Raw genomic sequence first — 26472 nt, forward strand, 5'->3', positions numbered from 1 at the left:
GTTCAAAATATTTTTGCAAAATGCCCATTCAGAGAAAGAGGAAGGACTCACACCCAAAAAGTCTAAACAATTACACGTTGCTTTCCATCTCCTGATCTCAGAGCTGTACTCATCCATTATTTTAAAATTATGTATTTTAGTCATTGTTTATCCAAGGAGGTGGGGGGCAAATATAACTGTTAGTGCTGTCACTGATTTTGCTTCCTTTTTTTCTTTGATGTCCTTACCGTTGTTAAAATGACACCGCTGATTGATATGTGGGTGATGTGACATATTCGTTTTAGTTTGAATAATCTCACCCTTGTGTCTTCTCACACCATGGTAGATGGTAGGGTAATAGATAGAGTAAAAAAACCAAGAAGAAGGCCAGAACAACTGTTTTTAAAAAGTTCATGCTACCCTGGCAACTTGAGTTGGAGGAACCTAATAAATAAATGGGAAGCTAGTCCCTGTCCTAATGCGCTTCTACTGAATTCCAACTGGGAACCTTATGGTTTCATGTGCGAATCAAAGAGAGGAGTGCCAATAGGCAGCCAGAGCATTTTTTATGCCATAAGCCAGTAAACGTGCATATATCACATGTAAATCAGGGTCAGAGAGGGTGACAGTCAGCTATGCAACTAATGAGAAATTATGCAAAATTAGATTATGTACATGTTTTCAGTTTTTGTCTCTTAGCAGTTTAAATCTTTAATTAAAATACACATGACAGAGGCACAGTCTGTAACTGTTCGATTTTCTGTGCTCTGGCTGTAAGGTAATAAAGCCTTCCAAGTTATTTTTATGGGTCATTCTATCTAGTGGCAACTTGGAATATAAAGCCATCTCCCAGCTTCCCAAAAGTACTGTCTGTTTTCTCACTTTCTAATAATTACTTCAGATCTGAGAGTAAGGACTTGTCACAGTGAATACAAATTAGTCAGCTTCACAGTACAACTAAATGTGGAATGTTTGGGTCTGAGTTTTATCCATTTGGGACAGAGTAACAAGATCATTTGTGGATGTCTGCCTCCATGCATGCCGTGTAGACATACTCAGAACACCAGCATAACTTCTAAGACAGTCTTCCTAATACTCTATATTGTCTAACAGCTGAGCTGTTGTTAAATAAAAATATGAAAGTATTTGTAGTCGTGTTTCCCCCCATCCTCAACCTCTTAAATGGTACAGATAATAAATGCATTTTAATATTTATTTAGAAAGTGCACATCCTGGGACTGTTTCACAAGATAGCTCATTTGTTTGATGGTCCTCAGAGATAGTGAACATCCTACCACCGTATTCCTAGTGGCCTTCACACCAGAGAAGTAAAATGCAGCGTAGAACACTCCAACTCAGTGTTTATGGAGAACATTGGTGCTGTGGTAACTTCCATTCGATTCAAGTTATTTAGTGAGGATTTACATAATTTGCATTCACATGTGACTTTCTGTCATTTTAAGAGTGCGTTTATGTTGCAGCAAAGTCTTTGTGGGCTGTATCCTCCAATGCAGCGATGTGGGGGGGGGGGGGGTGTTGTTGTATAAAAGGTTTTTGTCCCCCAAGCCACCCTCAGTCCTTGTATCTTTCTGCACCAGAACTAAGTGCCCTCCGATCATGGCCAACTAGGCCAAAGAATGAGGGCTTGTCCTTCAAAAGCTCTGTAGATAATAGGATGAGCTGTTACTTGTGTTGTCACCTCACCCCCAGACACTCCCACTGCCCTCCACTGGGAGTAGGGGTGGGTTGGAGTGGAAGAGCAGACTTTGCCAAATGCTGGCCGAAAGCCCTGAGATTCCTTCGAATGTGTTGCTGGCTCTTTTTCACTCCCAGCCTAACCTCGCTTACCCTCGGTACCTCCATTGCAGACTGGGACAGGTGCTCACCACACACACCAGTTATGTTTCCCTCGTTTACCTTCCCCTCAAGGCTCCCCTTGCACTCTTGGTCGTCGTATTTGCCGATTTCTCCAAAGGGAAATATAGAATGTCATCCAGCCTGGGCCTCACACCTTCTGAGATGACACCACTGAGGCTCAGGTCCCCTCCCATGCACACCACAACACCCAACAATGGAGGAGAATATTCCTTTTTACTGCAAGCCATTTGGACATTTTAAATCATTCATTCTAAATATTAAATTTTTAAACTTATAAAATATACTTGTAAAAATTGGGTAATTACTGGGCAAATGAGTAGATAGTAATAGAACTATCATAAGAATAGGCTTGGTTATTAATTACCACAATGATTATAATAGATGACATTTATTGAGCATTTATGTGCCAAGCACTGTGCTGAAATATCTACATGCGTCAGCTCATCGAAAGCTCATGACAATTGTAAGGTATATATACTCTTATTATGCTCATTCAGTAGAAAAGGGAATGGGGGCTTAGGGTGGGTAGTTACATGACTTGAACAAAATCATAGCTTGTAAGTGGAGGAGCTGGTTCGGTGAAGCCCCTATGGCATATCAAGGGCAACATCCCAGGCTGGGGACGTACATGAGGTTCCCACATAGATGACATGTTGTAAATTCCACCCCAGAAATGTCCTGAAATGGGAACACGTTGGCCAAGTTCCAGACCATGACTGATGTCCACGTCAAGCTAATGCTCTATCTCTAAGGAACAAATAGAAGTTGTTACATCATTTACACTAAATCACTACCATTAACACCTGTGATTGTTAGTGTTCCAAGGATTGCGTGGTCTAACTGTCCAAATCTCATGAGTGAGCCAGGCTTCTCTGCTTCTTCTTTGATTTGACCTATGCCAGGTATTGCGGTGGATTTCTGTACTTTCTACTTTATTCCAAAGACCAAGCATTTCTGAAAGCCCCAGTGCTCTACCGGAAGTGGGAGAGGGCCAGTTAATGTGCCTACAGAAAGAAGTACCACTTAGACACCCAAAAGATTCCATTTCTGTACAACTACAAGAATCTTTCACAAGGAACCAGGGATCCATAGTTTAGAGAAAGAAAATAATAGCACAAGGGAACAATATCTACTTTGATAATGAGAATAATTTGAGAAATTACATCTTCTAGACATAGAGAGTTCAACAGGAAGAATTATTCATTAATTCTTTCTTTAATAGACATTTTAAGCACCTATTAGGTGCCAGATATCTTTTTGCAGCTCTAGGTCAGTGTTCGCTTCTCAATCTTTGCTGTACAGAGTGATTTGATGCATACTTCCATTAATCACCCCAGCTCACTACTCCTTCCCTTCATTCATTCATTCATTCATTCACTCACATAGTTTTTAACCTCAAGAGCCCTCACATTAAAGACGGGATTAATATGGAGGGCTTCTGAGAAGCTGAATTTTGAACCAAGTCTTAAAGAATGAATTAGGGTAATGGCAGGTGGAAAACCAAAGCAGCACATTCTAGACGTAGAAGTCCCATTTTGTTCAGGTTTGTCTCTTCTTGATAACAAGCTAAAACTTAGAAGTCCCAGACCAATTGCTGCCAATCATTATCTCATGCTAGACTTATGTAGTCCTGCCCTTCTATAATAGAGTCTATAAATTGTCCAAAAGTACACATTTATGTCAGTTGTTATTACTGAATATGATTTGACTTGAACTGATCATCATTGCGGGTGTACTATTCAATAATGTTGTATAGAGTTTGACTGTATTGTTCTGCTGAACATAGACTTATTATTTATTTGGCTTAGATCTCAGTAGTGTTTCATGGAACGGCAACATCCTTTAAGTGCACGATGCTGATATGATTAGCCTTCTTAGGGACAGAGTCATGGATTTGTTCTTCAAACCCAAATGGCATCAATTGTATGGTAGCTAGATAGTATTTAGAAACTAAAAAGTAGGGTAGGCTGTGAAAAAAAAAGTTGTAACTCCCTCTATTTGTTAAAGTAGACATATGATCAAATGCTTTCTTATTCTGATTTTCCTTAAGAACTATGACTTAGAAATAATTATTGGTGTTTGCTTTGCCTTCAGGACCAAAAACCTTCTAAAGTTCCCAGAAATGTTATCTATGAACCAAACTGGGGATGAGACCACTAATAATAGTAACAAGTCACTCAAGATGGGATGGACCTTTTCCTTTTAACAGTCAACCTCTTTTTTTTTTTTTTTAAGTATATTCTAGAGAATTAATTTGGGGCTTGTGAAAGGAACACGCAGTGTTCATTTTAAAGGAAAGTAACAAAAAGATTAAAATATTGGTAGAGTCAATGCCTGATGAACCCCAGGATTTACTCCATCATATATTTATTTATTCATTCATGTATTCATTTATTCATTCAATAAATATTTATTAAAAACCTAGACTATGCAAGGTGCTAAGCCAGATTGTACTAGGTATAAAATGATAAATGAAATAGGGTTTCTGCTTTCCAGAAACTAAAGGTCTACCAAAGGAATTAGACATGTACACACACATAGCCGTAAGATAAGGAAGGAGAAAGAGTTGGGAACTATGAAAAAAGAACATTGAAAACGGGATGGGATTCAGAGGGGTCTGAGGTATTGTATGTAGTGAAACTATTTTAAAATTTAGAGTGTATAAGTTAAGTTGGAGATTCCTTTAGAAAACATCTCTCTATGAAATAGAAGTTTATATACGGAGAGGAATAATAATTGTAGTTGATATTTATGGAACATTTAATATGTAGCAGGCACTATGCTGAGTGCTTTTCGTGCATTGTCTCATTGAATCCGCACACCAACCCTATAAGGTAGGCATCATTCTTTCTTATATTTTAGAGATTGCTGTATTGTATGCTCCATGGTTGTAGCAAAAGCTTTGTCTAGAAGAGACCACACAGATAGAGGGTACGAGGGAAAGTGGATATGTAAGGCAGTATTAATTACTGGGCCAGTAAAATCTAATTTAGATTTTGGGATAGAAAGTCATTTTACATTAATTCGATCTAAATTATGGGATCCTTCTTGGAAAATAAGTTAAGTACTCATAGCCATATAAACTATTGACTAAAATTTTTTTCAGTGTATAAATACCACTTTTCAGAAACTGGATAATGTCCGTGTGTTATCAGCACACTAAATGCAAAATGGATGCTCGAGAAGGCCTGATATTTTCTCCTGTGAATAAATTAAACATTTTGCCTACAACCCTGTTTACATTATTGACTTACATACTGGCCCCATTTCCCCTCGCTGTATACAATTTTCCTCAGTCATTTGGGGAAGGAAAAAAATGATTAAAAATTTCCTCACCTAGGGCCAGCCCTGGTGGCCTAGTGGTTAAGTTCAACAGACTCCACTTGAGCACCCCAGATTCAGTTCCCGAGTGTGGACCTACACCACTCATCAGTGGCCATGTGGCGGCGGCCCACATAGAAAATAGAGGAAGATTGGTGACAGATGTTAGTTCAGGTGAATCTTTTTCCTCAGGAAAAAAAAGGAAAATGCAATTTCCTCACCTACTTTTTCCTGCCTTGAGAGAATTCTTGCTTCCAAAAGAGATATGGAGGAGGGCCGTACCTGGAGCAGGAAGGCTCTAGGTACCAACAGAACAAATGAGGTTTGAGCATTTATTTTGGCTATAACTAAGGCTTTTGTCCATTAATAAAAATGTTACTTAATTCACCTTATCCTCACCGAACAGGCGAAGGTTAAATTAAAGTTGTTACATGTGCCGTCCCAGCTCCCTCCCAAGGCTGTAGTAGTGAGAGTCAAGAACCGGGCACGACTCACTCAGGATCCTTTCTCAGCTGCTTCTGCTTTTGCTTCCAGGAGCTCTATTTCCCACCTGCTCAGGGAAAAATAGGACTTAGATGTTGAAATAATTCCTCTGGAACCTCCAATTATACAATAAACATATTTGTGGAAAAGAAGCATAACATGCTTGAACTGTCACTTTTCTTAGTGAATTTTATTTATGTGCGTAATGGAAGGTAAATATTAAAGAAACTGCTGCGTGAATCAGTACCTTCCATTGGAGTTCAGATCAGTAGGGCCTCCCCTATCAATATCTAACTTCTCTCAAAGTGATCGCCGAAATCTGAATTCAGTTTTTACTTTCATTAGAAATTATGTTTTAAGAGGTATCTTGTCAAAGATGTAAAAGAAAAATGGATTACTTATATTAGAATTATATATGCATATACCAACTGTTGTTTCACTGCTTAATATTAATTAATTGGCCATCTTTTTATTTTATTTAATCCTTCATCTTTTAAAATTATTATTTCTGTTGGGGAAACCAAGGGATAAAGTAATTTGCTAGAGGACCCAGTTGGTGTCATAGCTAGGAAAGTGGGTACCTCGGAGAGTCATCATAAAAATGAAATGGACTCATGTTTTGGGCTCCTGGTATAATGCCTGAGATGTAATATACTCAGCCAATTATAGCTGACTTTATTGTTCTAGAATCCAGATAGCCATACTTTCAGTCCATTGTGCTTGAAAACAAATCCACGGATCCTTAAATTGTACAATCTTATTAATTTAATTTTAAGGAGCCAGAAAAAATGGACTTATTAGGAAATATTCTAATCTACCAATATATTTAATAGAAGGAAGGACAAAGGTCATCTCTTTGAGAGGTTTCAAACTGTGCAATTATTTTCAGCTTGCTAGTATCAGCTTAGGAAAGCGCTGCTGTGTTTTGTAGATAAACACAACTAGCACAGATAAAGAGGCCCAAGTGAAGAGATCTTGCTGGGTTTAGCTCTTTGTTATTGTTGCTCAGTTGTGTGTTTTTAAACCCGTTTGTGGTTCAGAAGCTGATGAAGCAGTGAGTACAAGTTTGAACTACGAGAAACAGGTTTGAATAAGTCTAGACATTCGGTTATCTTCTGTCTAGCATTCATTTGTGTCGTGGGCGTCACACTCTGGGGATTAGTGTTCATTATGCAGAAGCTGTTTTATCTTTGGCTTCCTTATAATAGCTTAAAGTGAATTCTGAGTGGAGAGGGCTCAGGATCTACAGGGATTATACCAAAATGGGTTGGGTGGGTTTTAACAGAGGCCAATAAGCATTATGGCTTCACTCTCCGAGAGCTCAGTTGGTTAGATGGGTCTCGCCGCCTCATTAAGTGCACAATATAATGAAGACTTGACCAGGATTCCTTGAACAGAGAGATGGACAAGGGTAGAAATCCATTCCCGTATCAAATATCTAACACCTAGTGTAAGTATAGCAGAGAGTGGGATTATCTGTGCTGTGGAAATCTAAGGGCCCCGGGGACACCTCTGAGTATGTAATCACATTTTAATTAGCTCCTTTAGGCTACAGAAAGTGGTTCAATTTTTATCCCCTAGATTAAGCATCCCTTCTATCAACAATCAACATTTCATTTTCAAAACTCAAAGTGAAGCAGTGTTTGATTTTTCTTACTTTCTGACTTTGGGAATGTGTTTCACTTTTAGAGTGCATATAGGAATGTAAAGTAGCTCTTGTTTGTCCAAATATCCCCCTCTTTAATATCTATTTCCCTGACCTGGATCCTTCCAAAGGAAATCTTGGCTTCAGGCTAGGTTCAGTGGCTGGTAGAAATCAGCATTATGTTAGGTGGGCTGCTGTGTCTGTGAAAAATCCTAGACCACCGTCACACACGCAGACCTTTTCTCCAGACACCAAAATGTCCTGTCAGATAAAAAAAAAAAATGGTAATTAATGTGCACTACTTTTTTTTTTTTTGAGGAAGATTAGCCCTGAGCTAACTACCACCAATCCTCCTCTTTTTGCTGAGGAAGACTGGCCCTGAGCTAACATCCATGCCCATCTTCCTCTTCTTTATACATGGGTCGCCTACCACAGCATGGCGTTTGCCAAGCAGTGCCATGTCCACACCCAGGATCCGAACCGGCGAACCCCCAGAACATGCACACTTAGCTGCTGTGCCACCGTGCAGGCCCCCAGTGCACTACTTTATTAAGACCAAGATTGCTGATTCAGTCCCAGTATGGACTTGTCGGTTTCATTCATTCATTTATTCTCTCACTCACTGATTCACCTTCATTCATCCATTCATTAAACATTTGGTGCATATGATATAACTGCTAGATAGGCTTCCATTACTAGGTTCCCATTTACAGACACGAGCCCACAGTACAAGAGGGTCAGACTAAGAAGTGGACGTTATAGCCGAAGTCTATCACAAAAAGAGTAAGTCAGGAGTCTCATCTTCTACAAAATGGACAAGCTATATTTTGTACCTAAAAACAAATTTTTCCCTTCCAAAGGCAGCATGGTCTAGGTAACAACATGGATTTAAGAACCAGACAAGCTTGGGTTTGAATTCCGCATTCATTATGTACTACCCATGGCATTTCGAGGAAGTTCTTTTGAGCTTCAGTTTTTCTTTAAATGGAGTAATCTTTCTACTTTGTAGGGTTGTGTGACGATTAAAGATAAAACGTGAAGCATAATGATTGGCACATTTGAAAAAAAGGTTCAGCAAGGGCTCTTTCCCTTCTCCTTTCTTCGTTTCCACGCTTGTTTGGGTAGGAGTTGGGATAACTCTTCCCGTGAGTAGACAGAAACCCCATCCCCCTAATACTGCGGACTGTAGGACTTTCCTTCACAGGCAGTCCCCATGGGGCAGCACCTCCGTGCCTGAAGGTCTGGTTCACTGCCTCCCCACCTGGGTTGCAGGTATCCAGCATTCCACCATTACCTCAGGGACTGAATTTCCCCGCTGTGACCAGCGTTCATCCACCTTGATGACGCCTGAAACTCCCAAGAGAGACAACAGCCCCACAGCGTGGCCTGGAGAGGAGCAGACTCGCTCACAAGGCGCTCCCTCTCGGGATGCCATTGTTCCACTGCCAAACTCATGACCTTTGGAGAATTTGGAAATTTACTACTCTGTAGGGGGAAAGAGACAAAGAAATTCAAGATGAAGCTTTATATAAGTAAAGGGCTTTTATTATAATGGTTGAATTGGGTTTGGATTTTGCACTCCCTTCAGATTTCTTAGGGTGTGGGTGAGGGAGTCCTAGGAGATTTAATTAGTTTCTTGAGAGGTGCTGAAGTTTGTGACACTGAGGTCCATTTTCTTCTATTGTCCATTGAGTTGGGGGACCCTGGGAATTAAATTTCTGGAAGACTGGGACGGTTGCCATGGATAGAATTGTATGGATTTTTGAATATAGTTTAGCTACTTGGTGGAGTTTTCTTTTGTTGTTCTGGTTTTGGAAAGGGAAGATTAAAATAGTATGAATTTGGGTAGAGAGGAGTGTGTGCAGTCTAGTTAGAATGCTTTAGTGGGCTTCTGAGAGAAGGAAGAATGGGTTACACTATGAGTAAACGCTTAGGAGATAAAGACACACAGGAGGCTGCCTGAGGCACTGTATTAATCTTAATAGTCTCTCACAGTTAAGACCTGAATTATTTCAAACTAAATTTCTTACCTTTGAGTATTTGGATACAAGCTCTGGCCTGGATGCCTTAGGAGCATGCACAGCAAAAAGGAAGGCTTTCGGAAAGTTTTCTGCTACTGGCAGAGTTCGTATTGTCTAGTAGTTCACAATTCAAGGAATCAGCGTTTACATTAACTCAATCAGATGGTAGAATCTCAGAATTTGCATATAAGATCTAACAGCATTTTTACTGCCTTAATTAAGCAAACCTATATTTCATGCATTTAGTCGTGTGTTCAACTAATGTTTATTATCTCCCCAGAACAAGATACTGGAAGATAGAGAAATAAATTTAAACATACAAGTTACCCTCCAGAAGGCTGACAGTCTACTTAGGGAGATAAGACATATTTTTGAACAACTTAAACACAAGGATAACATTTTATCGTATATTCTGAATCAAGAGATATTGGACTTTAGTGGCTCGAGAAATTATTCCTTCTGAGGAAATCAGAGAAAAGCACGAGATATATCTGAGCAAGGACTTTGAATGACTGGGAACTCAGGTCCCCTCCCATCACACTTGTGAGCCAGCAGCATCCACACTATGGTAACATTCATTGCTCCCCCAGGTCAATCAGGGGCAGGAGTTTTATCATCCTTGAACCTCATCGGTGATCTGCATCTCCACTCTCATTCTCTCCTAGCCTCACCCTCTCCCTGATTTCGTAAGTCCTAATGTAGTCAGCAAGGTTTTTTTTTTTTGACCTTTCAAGAAGATGACTAGAAGAATCTGGGTGAGGGTTCATAGACTCCTGCTTGTCTTCATAAGAAAATACCAGGTCAGTGTTGCTACGACTGTGTGTAAAGTTTCTCCAGGTTGCAGCAACAACCCTATCATCAAGGGCTCTCACTGAGCATTACCTACGAATAGGGCCCTGAGTTTCTCATTTTTTGCATACTTATTAATTTATTACAGATCCATCATTGATTTTAATTCAGTATCAATGTTGAAGTAACATGTGGTATTAGTAAGATTAATAGAAATAGCCATACCCTAGAGTCACTAAGACCTGAAAATTAGTTGTATATAATTGTTGTAGGTTATGCATAATATGAGTCATTTTCTTCAAGAGCATAGACTGTAGCTAATATCAGCCAGGCTTTTATTTTCTAAGTATTTTATACCTTTATCATTGGCCGTTCTCATTCAAAAGAAGCACTGTTACACTGAGAGAACACTTAACCTAAATTCACTTTGTTCCACTAGTGTTGTATATGGTGACCTGAATATATGTGACTCTGATAGACCTGTAGTTCACTGGAGGTTCCCATGATGAGGAAACTCATGATGAAGACTTTAGAAAATAAAGAATAACTTGGTAAAGCAAAGGATTGCACTGTTTTGTATATTTGAACTCTGTGCAGATTAACTTTGCTTAAAGCAGGGAACGAGTTGTTAGAAGGCATCCCCTGACACAGGTTTAAACAAGCCACTGGTTGAATCACAGTCTCCAAAATACTGCTACATCAGAAAAAGCCCGACAGAGCCGATGAAGATAGTCTTAGTCAGAAATCCCAATGCATGCATTAGAGAGGAAAGTCTTCTGGGCCTCACCTCTCTAAATCAGATTTCTTCTTCAGAGGTCATTTCAGGTTCTCCTCCTCCACGAAAGGTCTTTCAGCGCTTGTTCAGTTCTCTAATTGGCTTATGATGGTAGATCTTGTATCATCAATGAGATTATAAATTCCTTCAGGGAAGAGACCTCAATTACGTACACAGTGGAGTCACAGTATTTCAAAATTGAAAGTAATAATCAGGGAAAAGGAAGATAGCTAGAGGTTGTGACTTGCCCAGGGTCACAGAAAGTAAGAGGCTGAAGCAATAGCAGAACCCAGGTCTCCGCATGCCTGCCCCCTGCGTCATCCTCTCTCGCAGCCGCCATTCAGTTAAAGCTCCTCATACATTTTAGGTGATTTGCTGCCTCTCCTCCACAGCCAAAGAACAAGAACCCAAGCTCAGTTCTTGAAGGATTAATTTCCAAATGCCAAAAGCATGCTTTAGAGCTGACTTAAATCTGTTCTTGCTTTAACTTATCCTTTTCCTCCAGTGTCATAGTGTCAGTCCAGACATAAAGCTTCCACGGAAGGCCAGCAGGGGGAGTACAATTGTGCGAAACTTGTATAAAACTCCCAGTTGTTTAAAAACCACAGACCAAGATATGGGAGGTGGAGGGGCTGGGTTCTCCGTGTCTAAGAGCTTTTAAAGTGGTCTTCAAACAATCTTGGACCTACATAAGCCAGCTTTTTAAATTACATAAACTGCAAGTCACATTCTTAATTAGGCTTAAAAAGTAGGTACACGATAACAACTACAATTACCATGTTGGTTTTTTTTTTTTAACTTGCTTTTGTTATGTTGTGCTTCGCACAGAGAGGACAAAAGCAAAGGCAGCCTGTAGAACAGAGCAGCTTCTCAGGGTTACGTCTCCCGCTGATTTGTAAATGTCGGGGCAAAGCTGAGTTCGTTTTGGAAAATAAATGTCAAAGCAAGTCAGAGTCATTTATTCCTTAGCAGGAAATATTGATTCGGTGACATTGTTCAATTGTAATGACTGTTTCTGTTGTGTTAAATGACTGAAGTATATTTAACCAATTTAGATGAAGAATGAGGCTCATTGTGCCATTTGATTGGCTAAACCTGAGAACACGTGTATTGTTTCAGCCGGTTTATTTGTTCAGTCACCAATATTTATTAAGCACCTACTGGGTGCCAAACCCTGCTGAGTGCTAATGTAAGAACTGGGTTGTAGAGTTAGACACACCTGGGTTCCAGTTCTGCTTCAGCTGTCTACTAGCTCTGAGAATTTGGACAACTTATGTAACCACATTATTGTCATTTTCCTTACGTTAAAACCATAAAGGTTATTAGGAAAATTAAATAACAAAATACATGGCATGATCTTAAAAGATGCCTATCAGATGATAAGGCCTAAGTTATCATTAACTTCTATTACCATCATCATCATCTTCCTCTTGTGCATCATATTCCTCATTCTTGTCTTCAGGGTACCCATTTGATGAAGGAAAATGTTTGAGACAACAGCTTCTTTATTGACGTGTTTAATATGAACTGGATTTAGAAATGGGAGAGAGCAAATGTGAAAGCAAGCTTTGGTGAAGCCATTACTTAAAATAACTATAGTTGATTCAAAAGAAACATTAACTCAAATTTCGCAAGGCTATACCATACCAAGGATACTTTCTAGGAATATGCACTAAGATACTTGTAATATGATATTTTCTTCTTCAAACTCCTTTCCACCCCCCAAAATATTTGTCCTCCTGCCTATTCCTGGGATGTCAGCAGGCTTTCCTAAGCACCTTCCACTCTTTCTCCTCCCTGGCTCATGGGGCCTCCTCTCCTCCCTCCGTTACTCTCCATGTTCATGATGTGGCCTCCAGACACCCTTCTGGAATGTTTCATCAGCTCCTGTTTTTGCCCTTCGATGTCAAAAGGGTGTATGATTATTCATTCTTCCACTCTCTTGCCAAATAGAGATGGGGAAATGTGTCCCCTCCCTTCCTAAGTGTTAAAAATTCTCTTTTCAGGCCACAGAATGTGGCAGGCTCATGTTCTTTATGACCCCACTACCCCTTCCCATCTCCCCCTCCCCAAGAACCTGGTGGGGAAATGCTCCCAGTGTTAGATCCCTTTTTATTGACACCCCTCTGCCCTCTTTGGCTTCTCTCACAGTTGCACCTTGACCCCTCTCTCTACTCAGGGTCAGTTCCTTCCTTAAATTACAAGCTGCTCAGAAGGTCTAGGAATTACTGAACTTCAGATAGCGTGTGGCAGTCTTAGCCCAGGAAAGTTTACTATCTGCGACTGTTTCTTTTTCTCCCATGAGCCTCACCAAACAGGTCTCTGTACAGACAGAACCTCCACTCATCTACCTCACAGCCCACCCAGACTTACCCAGACTTGCCCAGATTCACAGTGTGGTACAGCTCAGACCCTCCACTGGGCTTCCAGCTCCATGTGATCCAACAGCGAAAAGCTACTGACCTGGGATTGCAGAACACAGGTTTCTACCTAATTCCTCAACTAGCTAACAGTATTGCGCCCCTGGGTATTTTAGTCATCTCCTTGCTTTTCAGCTTCTTCAACAGAAGTATAGTTTTTACTAAGCACCTTTCAATATCTAATTGAAATGACATGTAAATAAACAAGACATTGTAGATAAAACCATCTTCAGCATCCAAAGGGTGATACAGATACTTTTGAGGAACGTGTGTCAACATATTCCTTAGGACAACTGACCATGAGAAGGTCATCTCTTAGAGATCTCAGTGTGCCATAGGGAGAAGAGTTACCGCCATGTAAGTGTCCACCTCGACATTGGTTTGCACACCAGTATCCCACTCCATTCAGTCCATCCATATTATTTTGAATCATAAAGGCACAACCCTAGAGGAGAACATTTTTTAAAAACATTTTAATAATGTACTTACTTCATTAACCTGAAGTTAAAACTTTTAGATAAGGCTAGTGCCTTACAACATGATCTTTTAAACTTAAGCCAAGTTAACAGTCATTATTGCTGCTTCCTCCGTGACCTTGGGCACATCGCATCGTCTCTCTGAGCCATGACTTCCTCATAGATGATCTCTGACCTCCTCCTGCTGTGAGCTTTTACCAATCTGCTTCCATACTGCAGAGATTAAGGAAGTAGCATGTCTACTAATGCCTTCAAAGGTTATGAATGCAGAATATTTGTTAGATTTGAGCTCCTTGATCTTCACATTACCTTAAAAATAGAGCTAGCTGAATTAGTAGCTGACTGGGAGTAAATCAAAATAGGGCTTACTAAAAGTTTCCTTTAGATTCTTGAAAAACTATTTCACTTGAGTTCTTTTTGGTATGATTAATTTAGAGAGAAAAGGAATCCAAAAATTCTGTTTACCTCCTCATTCCTCCAAGCGTTCCACTTCTGTAGTCTCTCATTGTTTTAATTTAGTGAAGGAGAACCATAGAGGGAGAAAAGAAAGCGAAGAGAAGACAAGGCTGCGAGGAGCAGGAGTGGTTTCAAGACTGTGCACTGAGCAATCAGGTTTATCAGTGTTTAAAGCAAAAGAAAACATATTCCAAACACATGTTTATAGTCTTTCCCTTCCAAAAATGGAGAGCCCGTGGTGAAAGCTCCTCCCCGTGTTAGTTAATACACTGTCATTTCATGAAGCACTGGGGAGCAGAGATAAAGTCCTGAAGCTCAGCTTCTCTTCCAGCCCCCAGATCCAACACGTCTCCCCACTTTCTGCCTCTTCTTTCACCTCCCGTATTTGAGCACTGGTTTCATGAGTGTTCTGTAAAGGACATTGGCAGCACTTTGCACATGGTGTGCATAAATATTAGCCAACACCAAGGGACAGGATGTGCTGCAAGCAGTCTATGGTAAGAGTAGGCAGGAGCTGTGGTTGTGGACCTCACTTTCCTCCATCAACCATGGCACCCCGGAGCCTTGGGTGCTCCCGCCGCTGAAAGGAGAGCCTGGAATAGTTCATCCCTGAGAGCTCCTCTATTCTAGTGCTAACATTTTATGAAACCCAGGCTTTACAAACAGATTGTTTTATTGCTTCCTGCATTACCAGTCTGTTTGATTTCTGTGCCCAGCTCCCTGAGAGCATTTTGAATTATAGCACGGAGAATTTCCATCAACAAGTGCATGACATTATAGTGGACGTTGGGGAGACAGTGTCAAACCAGTATTAACTGGACTTGAAAGGAGATAGGCTGGGAAATTAAAATAAAGGTGCTCCCAGATAAAATACAAAATATCACACAGTTCCTAACTCTACTATTTAGTATTTATAGCATCCAACCAGTACTTTGGCTTTTATTGGTATGATATAAATAGATGGCTCCTTAAGAGTAGAGACGGTGTCTTTGCTCAAAAGTTGACTATTAGTTTTGTATGCCTGGCATATACTTATTAAGCCAGAGCACATTTATCTTCTGTCCTGTGTCCTGAGGAGCAGGGTATGCGCATCACACATGGATCAGACTCTCACTCCAGGGCAAGGCATGGGGCTGGAATATGGATTCTTGTTGACAGGTCACATTTGGTGTTCTGAGAGACCCAAATGAGAGAGGCTTGCTTTTGAGAAATTAGACATGTAAGCAGGACATCTTCCAAGCCTAATACAGTAGATTAATGTTTTAGGTGCTCAATAAATATCATTATATGAAGAAAGTAAGTTTCCCAGACTAAAACCAGGTGACTGGAAAAGTGATTATTGTAACAAAATATAGCACATGCTTCTAGGTTGGACCCTCTTCCCAGCCTGTGCCAACAACCCCTGGCTTACAGTCACCCCCTGGGGCTGAAAGATGAGCCGCTAGAGAGGGAACACTGGCATGTCGCGAGAAACGGATCAGAAGCCTGCCTGCGTGGAATATGTGGACATGTGCGCACAGGTCGGGGGCTGGAGACACAGCTTGAATGCAACCCCAGGATGGGAACCCGAGGGAGAGACTGCGCTAGGTGGGCTCTGCTCTGCTCCAGGGAGCTCGTACTTTAAAGTCAAGCGGGAGGCCAGGCACCCCAGGAGTGTCTAAATGTCCCCTAAGCCAACAATTCGCGTGGCCTGTCAGGTCAGAGCTTGTTGTGTCCAGTTAGGTTCTGGACCAGAGGGCAGATGCGAGCCAGATGGCCTTCCATAACTAGGGGGCTTTGGGAGGGGAACAATGGGACTGAAGGGTGCGTTTCTCCCAAAGCACCTTCTAGTGGAAAATGGGAAAGCAAAATGTGCCCAGTTTCAACAAGGTTCACTTTCTCTCATGCTTCTCTTGTGATTTTCCTTTGTCTCTTAAATACCGCACTTAAAAGAACTCTCCAAGAAAAGATTTCCAGGATGTGCTTTTCAGAGGTCATGTGGAAGCCAAGAATGATTGGCCTCCTTTTTTGGCTAAGGAGTCTTAAGTTCGGGATAATTTTATTTGTTCCTGCTCCTCCTACCCCTCCCCACCCCCCGCCATGCACCCATTTACATTGATATCGTTAACTGTCTCCTGCTCTGGATCCACATCAAGGATGGACACACTGACTAGCAAAGCCAGAATTCAGCACATCATTCCCCGAAACATGAACTTCTTTTTAATTTGAGAGTATATAATTTCAGCATTTTTTTCTGTCTCTAGATGTTTAGAGCTCCCTCTAGTGTCACTATGCTGTCATATTTATCCTAAGCATTTTTTTTTTTTAAGATTTTATTTTTTCCTTCTTCTCCCCAAAGCCCCGCAGTACATAGTTGCATATATTTTTTATTTGTGGGTCTTTCTAGTTGTGGCATGTGGGACGCCACCTCAGCATGGCTCGATGAGTGGTCCCGGGTCCACACCCGGGATCTGAACTGGCAAAACCCTGGGCCGCCGAAGCAGAGCATGCCAACCCAACTGCTCGGCCAGGGGCCTAACCTCTTAAGCTTTTTTTTTTTTAAGGTCATTATTCCTTTAACCATAGCAGGGAGAGTATTTTATTTTCTTCACACTTGACTTCGAGAGCTGCACACGGAGCCCTAACATGTCACGTGTGTCCCTAGAACCTACAGACCAGCCCCTCCTGATGTCTGTGCTTCTTTGAGGACCAGGAGAGAGAGGGGCAGAAGAGGATGAAGAAGGGGGCAGAGGATGGCACTAAGAAGGAACAGCATATTAAATGGGGTATGAAGGTGCCGGAAGAGTTTGCCAGCTTCCCCTGCTTAGATGATGGAAGCAGCCTGATCTTTCAGCTGGGAAGCCAAGGCCTGGGATTCCATCCTCTGGCCCCGGGTCACAGGAGGCAGCACTAAATGCCTTGGGTGTTTATGATTCTGGTGTGACGGCAGTGGCACGTGTCCAACGTTGAACGTGTGCTGCTAGATTTGGAGTCTGACGGAGTTCTGCTTCATACTCAAGTCCCAGTCTTTCTGAGTGTGTGTGTCTATTTATATGTTTACATATATGCACCTGTGTACGTCTATGCGTATATAATCAACAAGACATTCAGAACCCAAAACATTGTTTTAATAGAATTCTTAAAAATTCTTTATCTATAAATTTGAATTTAGAATGGGTTAAAACCACCTCTCTCATTTGGTTGGCAAGGAAAAGGTTTGGAGTTTTATAAAACATTTCTGTAGAGGTAAGAGATCATTTCATGTGTGGAAGCGAAGGTAGTTGTCATGCATAATCCCATAGAAAGCTTAGAAACTCTGAGGCTGCAACTTCTACGGTGCAGCATTGCCCTCTGCATTTTCTGCAGTGTGAGACAATCACCCTGAGCGCAGCAGGAGCTGGTCTGACTTCAGCTGTTCTCTGGCTCCTGCTTAATGTCAGTGAGAGCTGGAAGTTGAATAAATGAGAACAGGAGAGGTCTGGACCCATGTAAATGATTCTCACTTGAAAGGAGAAACAGCTTTCATCATTTGTTCCAGCTAAGCCTTGCATGTGTTAGAGAGCTGATCCTAAGCAGTGGGAAGGATCTCATAAGTAAGGTTTGATGTTCTCTCTCTCTCTCCTCTGCTGTCATTCTTGACTTGTGGGTTGCGTACGTGTTGTTAACCGGAAGATTGCTATCAGCTAGTGGTCTCTAATTTTTAAAAACAAGTTTGAGAAACCACAAAATCTTCCTGACCAGTGTACATTGTCCCTGTTTTATGAAACTACATTAAAGATTGAATAAAAGGAAAGGAGAACAGTCAGTATGTGCATAGAATTCCCTAAATTCTAGGGAAATAAGTGACCAGCCACTGTTAGACCTAGAAAAGTAATAGGCAATGTGGAGAGGTCTTTCTTCAACCACATGAGTCAACTGGTGATTGAGAAAATGTAGCAGCCTGAGAATCACGTGATCCCTGGGGCGGTGCTGTTGGCCCTAAAGAGAGAAAACTGCTCAGATACACTGGTGAGATTGAAACATGGTACTTTCGTTGTAGCTGCTGGGAACTGAACAGTTAAAAGTCAACATTGATTATTTTCCTCTTTAACTGGAGAGTCAAAATGTTTCCATCATCAGGCACTCCTCCTACTGGAGGCAAAATCTGCAGAGGTTTTTGTTGATGACCTGACCTTTCTTTATACCATCTTATCTGCTCCAAGTAAAATAAAGTCTCAACCACAACTCTCCCTATTTCTACTTGCTTTTCAGCCGTACCAGCATCGTATCCTAGAACCAATCTTGTTGGTGGATAAGACGTTCATGCTGGCATATAAAGTGTTAAACTCTTGTCAGGGTAAGTTCCACATCCTCACCAGCTGCTTGACTTAGAGAGATGGTAACTGTCCAAGTCATGACAACATGTTTCACATGCCTAGTAAAAGAGAAAAATGACCCGCTGTTCACAAAAGTACACTATTAATGAAATAAGCTTCCTGTTTAACTAACCAAACTTATTGTCCTGATAACTTAGCGGTTATTTTCCGGTTCTTTTTACCCCAATTTTTATGCCTTCATGAGAAGCTGGCAAAGGCAGTACCGGGAGAGAGCACAGAAGTCCATGTTGACCTTAGAGTTTCATCCAAGAATTTTCTTTCCTTCTTTCCTTCCCTATTCGATATCCTGTCTCTAATGAAACTCAGGGATGAGCTGCTTTTTTGGAATATCTTCCAAAATTAGACTCTAGTTAGAAATCAAATTTCTATAAAATGAATGTTCATCCAGAAAAGAAAATGCATTCATATGCCAGTATTAGTGATTCACTAATGACCTCTGAGAATTTCTTTGTATCCATCCGCTGCTACATTGAACATTTTTTACACGGCCTCTAAAATGCTTTCCAGCTACAAGGTCAGTCTATTGACAATTTCAAAAATTGTGACAAGGGGACAGACAGGTTTGCTTTTTGCTGTTGTTATAGTTATTTCTGCTTCATGTGTTGAGAAAACATCTCAAGGTTTTGACCCTGACTGGTGTCTTGAGACTGAGGCAGGCTGATGGACGAGCACTCCATCCGACCCCTGGTGGTGAACATGCGCGGGAGGGCCTGAAGGCCCATATTGGACAATCGGTTAAACTTTCTCTTAAAGCCAAAGAAAACTTAGATCCAAACAGGATTTGGTCTCAAGCTAAAACAAAAATGTACATCATGTCGAAAAGGCTTCTCCAAGTGCTACAGTTAATAAGCAATGTTATGTTTTTACTGGAAAGGCGTGTATCTAGCCAAGCATTCTTCACATTTTTCCCAGGATTTAGTCATCAAATCATTTTAGACATATTGCAAGGGTAAAATGTGTACATATCTGATAAAGGGCAGCATTTTTTTTCTTTTCTGCTGTATAGCCCCCTGAGGATGTGGAAAAATAAACTGCGCACACACGTAAACACACATAGTGTGTATGTATGTGTATATGGATGTGTATATAGTTTGTTTTTCTCATGAAGTGTATGTATATTTATAAAACAAACTCTCCACACACACACACACACACACGCATATATGTCTGTTTTCACCACCAAGTGCAAGAACCTAGCTTCTCTTTTCACTGTTACTTCTAATTTGATTTAAATTGGGTACTGCAAATCTTTCCCCTGGATTTGAATAATTTCGATCCAAAAGATAGAACACTTCCTAATCATGCCCACATGCCTAAAACATCTTTAGGAATTCCAAAGTGTGTTTGGGTCTGATTTATCTAGGACATCGCAGCAGTGTAGACATAGTTTCTGTGTGTGGTCAGGAAGGGAGCGGGGCTGGGGGGGCCTTATCCATAAACGTAGACATGGGTGCGTCGTCATTGGCTGCATTGCTAACAAAGGAAGGAGCAAAGTGAACCCAGATGTTGATCATTTGAAAAAGTTCCCATTTTCAAAACAGACTGACATAAAAGCAGTTATCTGTGGTGGAGTCTAAAGAACACTGGACTTGGGTTTCTGTGTTTGAGTCCTGGCTGTGCAACTTACTAGATAAGAGACCTTGGACAGGTCACCTAACCTCGATTCCTCATCTGTTAAATGAAACCCAACATAGTAGTGGTTATGAGGACTCAGTGAGATAACCCATCAAATTGTGTGAACATTAAGAGGGATTATACAAATGTCAAGTGGTGGTTTTTATCTTGCAGATATTATTCTTGTGTGAGTTCTTGCTGACGCACACGCAATTACATTTCTGAGTCAGACTAATTTCAGTAGCAGATAATGGAAATAATAAACCAGCGATAGATTCATTGGAAACTCTGGGCCGGTAATGATTTGGTGGTGTGTGGTTTGGTGGGAGGTGCCTGCACTTGTAGGAATGGAAAGTTCGCTATCCTGCTCTTCTCCCCTTCAGAATTCTAGTTCTGGTTCCCTTAAGAACAAGTTCTAGTTCCCTTTAAGCAACAGCTGGAATGAATGCCATAGTGTGCTGATAAAAGTTTAGCTACTGGCTTTGGGATGACAAGGGTTCTGATCTGTAGCATTTGCTGATTTCTGTGATGCACATACTCCCACAGTGACCAGCTTCACCCTGCCAACATGACATCACCGAATACGCGGCTGGGCAGGAATGCACAGGAGCTCACCGTTATATAGTATTTCCACTCTTCAAGTAGATGTAATTAATTAACTTCAACCGTTTAGATAATAATAAAATAGAATAAAATAATTAGGGAGGGATGAGTTTTTAATATAATTTGTTTAATTGTAAGTTTATATAATTTAAGTTTTAATAATGGCTCTGATTAACACTCGGCTTATAAATTTAACCATCAGCTCTTGCCGGCCGGAACAAGCTGGCTCCAACATGCCGCTGTTTCTCTTTGGCTACATTAAAGCACAAAATTGCACCGTGAATCAGCAAGTTCAGGACCATCCTGGAAAAGAAGCATGGAAAATGCAGCCATAAATGGATTTTTATTTCTGTGGACTTTGGACGAGCCATCTCTTCTTGGTCCCACGTTTTCTGCTGTATTTCCCTTTGGCTAACAAAATGAGTATTGGTTTCTGAGAATGTTTTATAGATCTAGTTATTGGGGTTGGTATTTGAAATAGTTTCAACTTCTTAATTAGGTGAAAGACAGTGAAGACTTAGAGCAGAATTTTATAGGATTTCTTTGTTGGTCATTAAGAGAAGAATCTGGAAAATACTCCTAAGGAGAGAAGAATAATTTTTTTCTTTGAGCTATCCTTAAAGGTCCAGGAGGAAATGGCTGCTGGGGAACAAAGGATTAAAATTTTAGTCCATTCGTGATATACGTGCTTGGGAAAGGGACCTGCAGCTGACCTGTGCCTCCTTCCTTAATCAGAAGGTGGTATGGTGGATGCCTCATGTCGGAGCAGCCACATTTGAGAATTTGAGAAGCCTACCTAGGAACACAGAGGAAAAAAATTTAAAGGCAGCTTTTATAATCAAAACCATCGAAAGACCTAAAAGTCAATGAAATCAATATTTCAGATACTGAATTATTAGCTTACTCCTAGATGCGTTTTACGCATTGGGCTTATGTTGAAGAAGTGTGTAAGAAGACCACAAAAAGTTATAAACCCGTGATATTTGGGCCAAGCTATAGGTCAAAGGAGAGAGGGGGATGGGACGGGGGATTACAGGATAGAGGATGGTTCCATGTCAGAATCCCGCATTGAAAATGTAGTATATTTTATTGTAGATTAATTGCAAAAAAGCATATTTTAAATTTGGGTCCCATATGCAACCCAAATAGTGCATTTTGTTTTCCTGAACAGAACTTAAAACATGAATGTCATAGGCCCACGATTTTCAAACACACTGGTCATGTATCATGAATTTGATAGACATATTTGCAGGCAGATAATGTGGTGGTGGAGTTATGCATTTTAAAAGAAAACAACTCACCATAGTTCCCCTATCTGATAATTTGTAAGTCATATGCTGTTTTTGTGTTGAGGGAATATGTGATCTTTTAGTAGTTCTAGAAAAAATAGTCTTCATCAAACAAAAATGTCAGTGTGTTATTGTTTTGCTTATGAATTCATTCAGATAAAATGTTTTAAGATTTTGAAGATTCTTAAAATGACTCATTTCTTTATGGTATGTTTATGTTAATAGGAACCGTGTGACTTGTTTATGGTAATGGCTCTCAAATTTCTAGTGGGTCAGCATCACCTGGAGAGCTTGTTAAAACAAGTTGCTGCCAGGCTGGCCCCGTGGTGTAGGGGTTAAGTTCACACACTCCACTTTGGCGGCCCGGGGTTCACAGGTTCGGATCCTGGGTGCAGAGCCACACCCTGCTGGTCAAGCCGTGCTGTGGTGATGTCCCACATGCAGAACAGAGGAAGATTGGCACAGATGTTAGCTCAGCAACAATATTCCTCAAGCAGGAAAAAAAAAAAAGAAAAAGAAAAAGAGGGGGGCTGGCCCAGTGGCGCAGCAGTTAAGTTCACACATTCCGCTTCTCGGAGGCCCCGGGTTCACCAGTTTGGATCCAGGGTGAGGACGTGGCACCACTTGGCACACCATGCTGTGGTAGGCGTCCCACATATAAAGTAGAAGAAGATGGGCACGGATGTTAGCTCAGGGCCAGGCTTCCTCAGCAAAAAGAGGAGGACTGACAGTAGTTAGCTCAGGGCTAATCTTCCTCAAAAACAAAAAAACAGAAAAAGAGGAAGGTTGGCAACAGATGTTAGCACAGGGCCAATCTTCCTCACCAAAAAGAACTCACAGGTTGCTGGACCCCACCACTGAGTTTCTTATTCAGTAGGTCTGAAATGAGACCTGAGAATGTGCATTTCTGACAAGTTGCCAAGTGATCATGATGCTCCTGGCCCTGAGGACCGCACTTTGAGAACCGCTGACTAGTGATTTTAGAGATAAAAAATGGGTTGGGAAAATGTCTAGCAAATCAGTAAGCATAAGATGACCATTAATAACACATGAAGCATTCAGAATTCTAAGGAGAGGGAAGGAAATTAGGCCATTTTAGAAACACTTAACTTAGGACTGGCAGTTATCCAGTTTGCAGCTGCTACTAAGCTCAATTCTAGAGGACTTCTAAGACTAGCCCGTTTCTGTGTCCGTGGATATCAGTTAGGAAGACCGAGTTCTCTTTGCTGTTAGCAACCCTCCCCACATGTCATGCCTCTGCTGGTAACTTTGGAATTTCCCCCAAATTAAACAGCCTGGGAACAGCCATCTGAAAAGAAGGCAGCAAGAGGCCAAGTGGAAACGTCAGGCTGCCACAAAGGGTGCTGACTTCTCCTCTCTGGGCTGCTGGGCCTTGCAGGCAGAGAACTAAAGAATCTGAAAGGGATGAGAGGCCTGGAGGCCACAGTAACGCCCCTGTAGTCATCCACTGCCATGCACACCCTCCTCCTGCCATGCCCACAGGTTAAGGTCTCTTTCATAGGACATATTGCTTTTCCAGAACCTCCAGAACCTTCCAGAGCCAGCATGCTTCCTGAAAACTCTCTTTTGCCAGTGAAATTGTTACACTCCAGAGTTACAATTAGAAAACCTACACTTGAATTGATATCCTCTGCAGGAAGGAACAGATAACAAATTCGTGAATCATAGTTATACTTAAATTTCTGATGTCACCGAGAAACATGTTATTTTTAAAAAGTGGATCCCAAACCTAGTTGATTGGACTCTTTTGGGGAATTTTTTAAAATACCATTTCTTTTGTACCAACCCAGAAAATTCAAGTTTCGTAGGTGATTGAGGATGTCTTAAGAATCTATGTTTACTACAAGATGTGGTGGTGATTCCAATGGGCAGCCACGCTTAAGAACTTCTCATTGTACAGTGCTCAATTTAGATGGTAATGATTATGCTGCCGCTGCTGCATTGTAGGTAAGGCAAAGAAAAGCTTCTTTTTAAGGAAGAGAGTAATCCATATCTATAATAGTTTTGATATGAATAGTGTTCTCTTATTTTCAAAAGACCTTCATAACAATTATTTTTATGTTCCTTACGATGTTCCTGGGAGGCAGATCACAGGGCATGTATAACTGTCACCATTTCCCATCTGAGATACTGCTGCAGAGCAGAGCCAGAATGAGAGCTCAGCCTTCCTGCCTCCCGTCTAGTGTGCTTACCACTATATCATCTTTTTTGTTTGCTTTTCTGTGCATTTGTTTGTGTTTGATACCTTGCGGCTGTCATCTTGCTTTTCATGAGTGGATTACTGCCACTACCACGGATAATCAGGGCGTAAGAGGAGGTGGAGGAGCTAAACTGAAAACAGAGACAGAAGCTGAGATACACCCAAAGGGTCTCACAGCCCAGGTTCTCAACTCGGGTTCAAGGCCAGAGTTCTTCTATTGTAGGGCAGGGCAGTTATGGATATAGTATAAAATCAAGCATCTAAAGAGCAGATCAGTCCATAAGAGGAAGTTATTTGCATGCATACCGTACAAAGAAACGTACAAAAAAAAGATGGATGCTTCAGTGCAGACACAGGTCCCATTGGAGTCCAAGATCCAGGCCGTGGAAGGTAATAGAGATTCGTCAGGAAGGTGATAGGGCAACAGATATTGAAGACATAGTAATGAGAACATCAGAGTTCAGAGATAAGGATTTCCATTGCCAGAAGCTCTTGGAAAGTAAAACAAGAGTTTGGGGTTATGGGTCAAGGATCTCATAACTAGAGTCTAGCATGAGGGTGGACTTGAGTCTGCAGGTTGAGACCAGCTGCTAGTTAAAGTCCAGGAAGCTCAAGTAAGCCCAGCGTTACATATACTTTGTTATATCACCCTGAAGAAGCCTCGCTTTCCTCATCTGTAAAACAAGGAGCTGGCAAATTAATGGTCTGTATACATTCCTTGCAGCAAGGAAATCTACTTTTGGCAGATGGATAGCAAGAACATGACTTAGTGCGGTGAGTCAGTGAGGGGGTTGACAAAGGTGAGTATATATAGGACTCTTTAGCACTGATCCTGAGTCAGTGACATTATTGCAAGTGGCACCTCCTTTTGTGGGGAATAGATTGATTGGTTAGTTGCCTCCCGGTGAACACAGCACCAATCCGTAAGCCCCGTGGGCTGGTCCCATTCAATGGGAATTGAGTGAATGCAATGCCTGTGCTAGTCGTGGGACTCCTGAATGTTTAGTTAATGCCTCCCGTTGACCCTGTTCTCTCGGCGGCTGTTGTTCTCTTTTTTTTCCAAAAGGAAAATCATCAGAAGTTGTGTCACACACTACCTTATTATCTGCTGTGTAGTTCTTGTAGTGAAAAGATTTCCAGTAAGCTCAGAAACCCAGACTACTGCCTCCACTTCATTCATTCAGTAGTTCTTCAGCCTAGAGGAGACAAGAAAATTAAGGGCTCTCAAGATAGAAGGAAGTCAAATGAAATTGGGAAGCAGCTCTACAGTAAATGCAGTATGCAGTATCTGCCATTTAGACTTCCTCCTGCAGTTACTTCTGGGAATGCATGTCTATGTGGACATTTCCCGTATATTTGCTACCAAGGGATGCTATTGTCTTTTTAATCTAGGCATATCTGGCTCAGGAAAAGAGAAGGATAATGATTGGTAATTAAGTAAATGAAGGTGGCATTGGTCAGGTGGGCAGTATAAACAAAGTAGAATAGAAATTCTCTTGTTTGTGTTTTAACAATGATAATGATGATATATTTCTTACAATCATAGATCCAGAGTTTACTTGCATATGTACCATTAATTCATTTTATCTTCACAATAAGCCAATGAAGAAGGTGTAGATGCTGTAGACTACAGATAATCTTGGATTAGGAAAGTTTAGTAACCCATAAACAGAGTCATGAGAATGTTACTCCAAGTTATTTGAGGTCATGCAGCATTCCACTAGCTGGACTCTGTTGAGATCCCATGGCTTTTTGGTGTCTCATCTTTTCCTAATCCCATGGAATCATTCCAGCTTTCCGGTACGGTCCATCAAATGCCAATAAAAATCACTTGTGAAATTCCCAATGGTAACAACAGCAGACTTCCTTTAAAAGATACATACTAGAGGGGCTGGCCCCGTGGCCCAGTGGTTGGGTAGGTGCGCTCTGCTGCAGGCGGCCCAGTGTTTTGTCAGTTCGAATCCTGGGCGCGGACATGGCACTGCTCATCAGACCACACTGAGGCAGCGTCCCACATGCCACAACTAGAAGAACCCACAACGAAGAATACACAACTACGTACCGGGGGGCTTTGGGGAGAAAAAGGAAAAAAAATAAAATCTTAAAAAAAAAAAAAAAGATACATACTAGACCTGATGTAATATATT

The 26472-nt window shown here is 41.2% G+C and overlaps 1 protein-coding gene across 4 annotated transcripts in view; it reads left to right on the top strand.

Moving 5' to 3' along the window:
• Window positions 1-26472, top strand: part of ATXN1 (ataxin 1) — a 384106-nt gene that overhangs the window by 287174 nt on the left and 70460 nt on the right. Inside the window, exon 8 of one of the 4 annotated variants that reach the window (XM_070515602.1) lies at window positions 18474-18558. The exons of the other annotated variants lie outside the window; for them this stretch is intronic. The gene's annotated coding sequence lies outside the window, so the exon portion shown is untranslated. The remainder of the gene's footprint in view (window positions 1-18473; window positions 18559-26472) is intronic. 4 annotated transcript variants of the gene reach the window in all.

This window comes from Equus asinus, chromosome 8 (assembly GCF_041296235.1).
Source record: "Equus asinus isolate D_3611 breed Donkey chromosome 8, EquAss-T2T_v2, whole genome shotgun sequence".
NCBI lineage: Eukaryota > Metazoa > Chordata > Mammalia > Perissodactyla > Equidae > Equus > Equus asinus.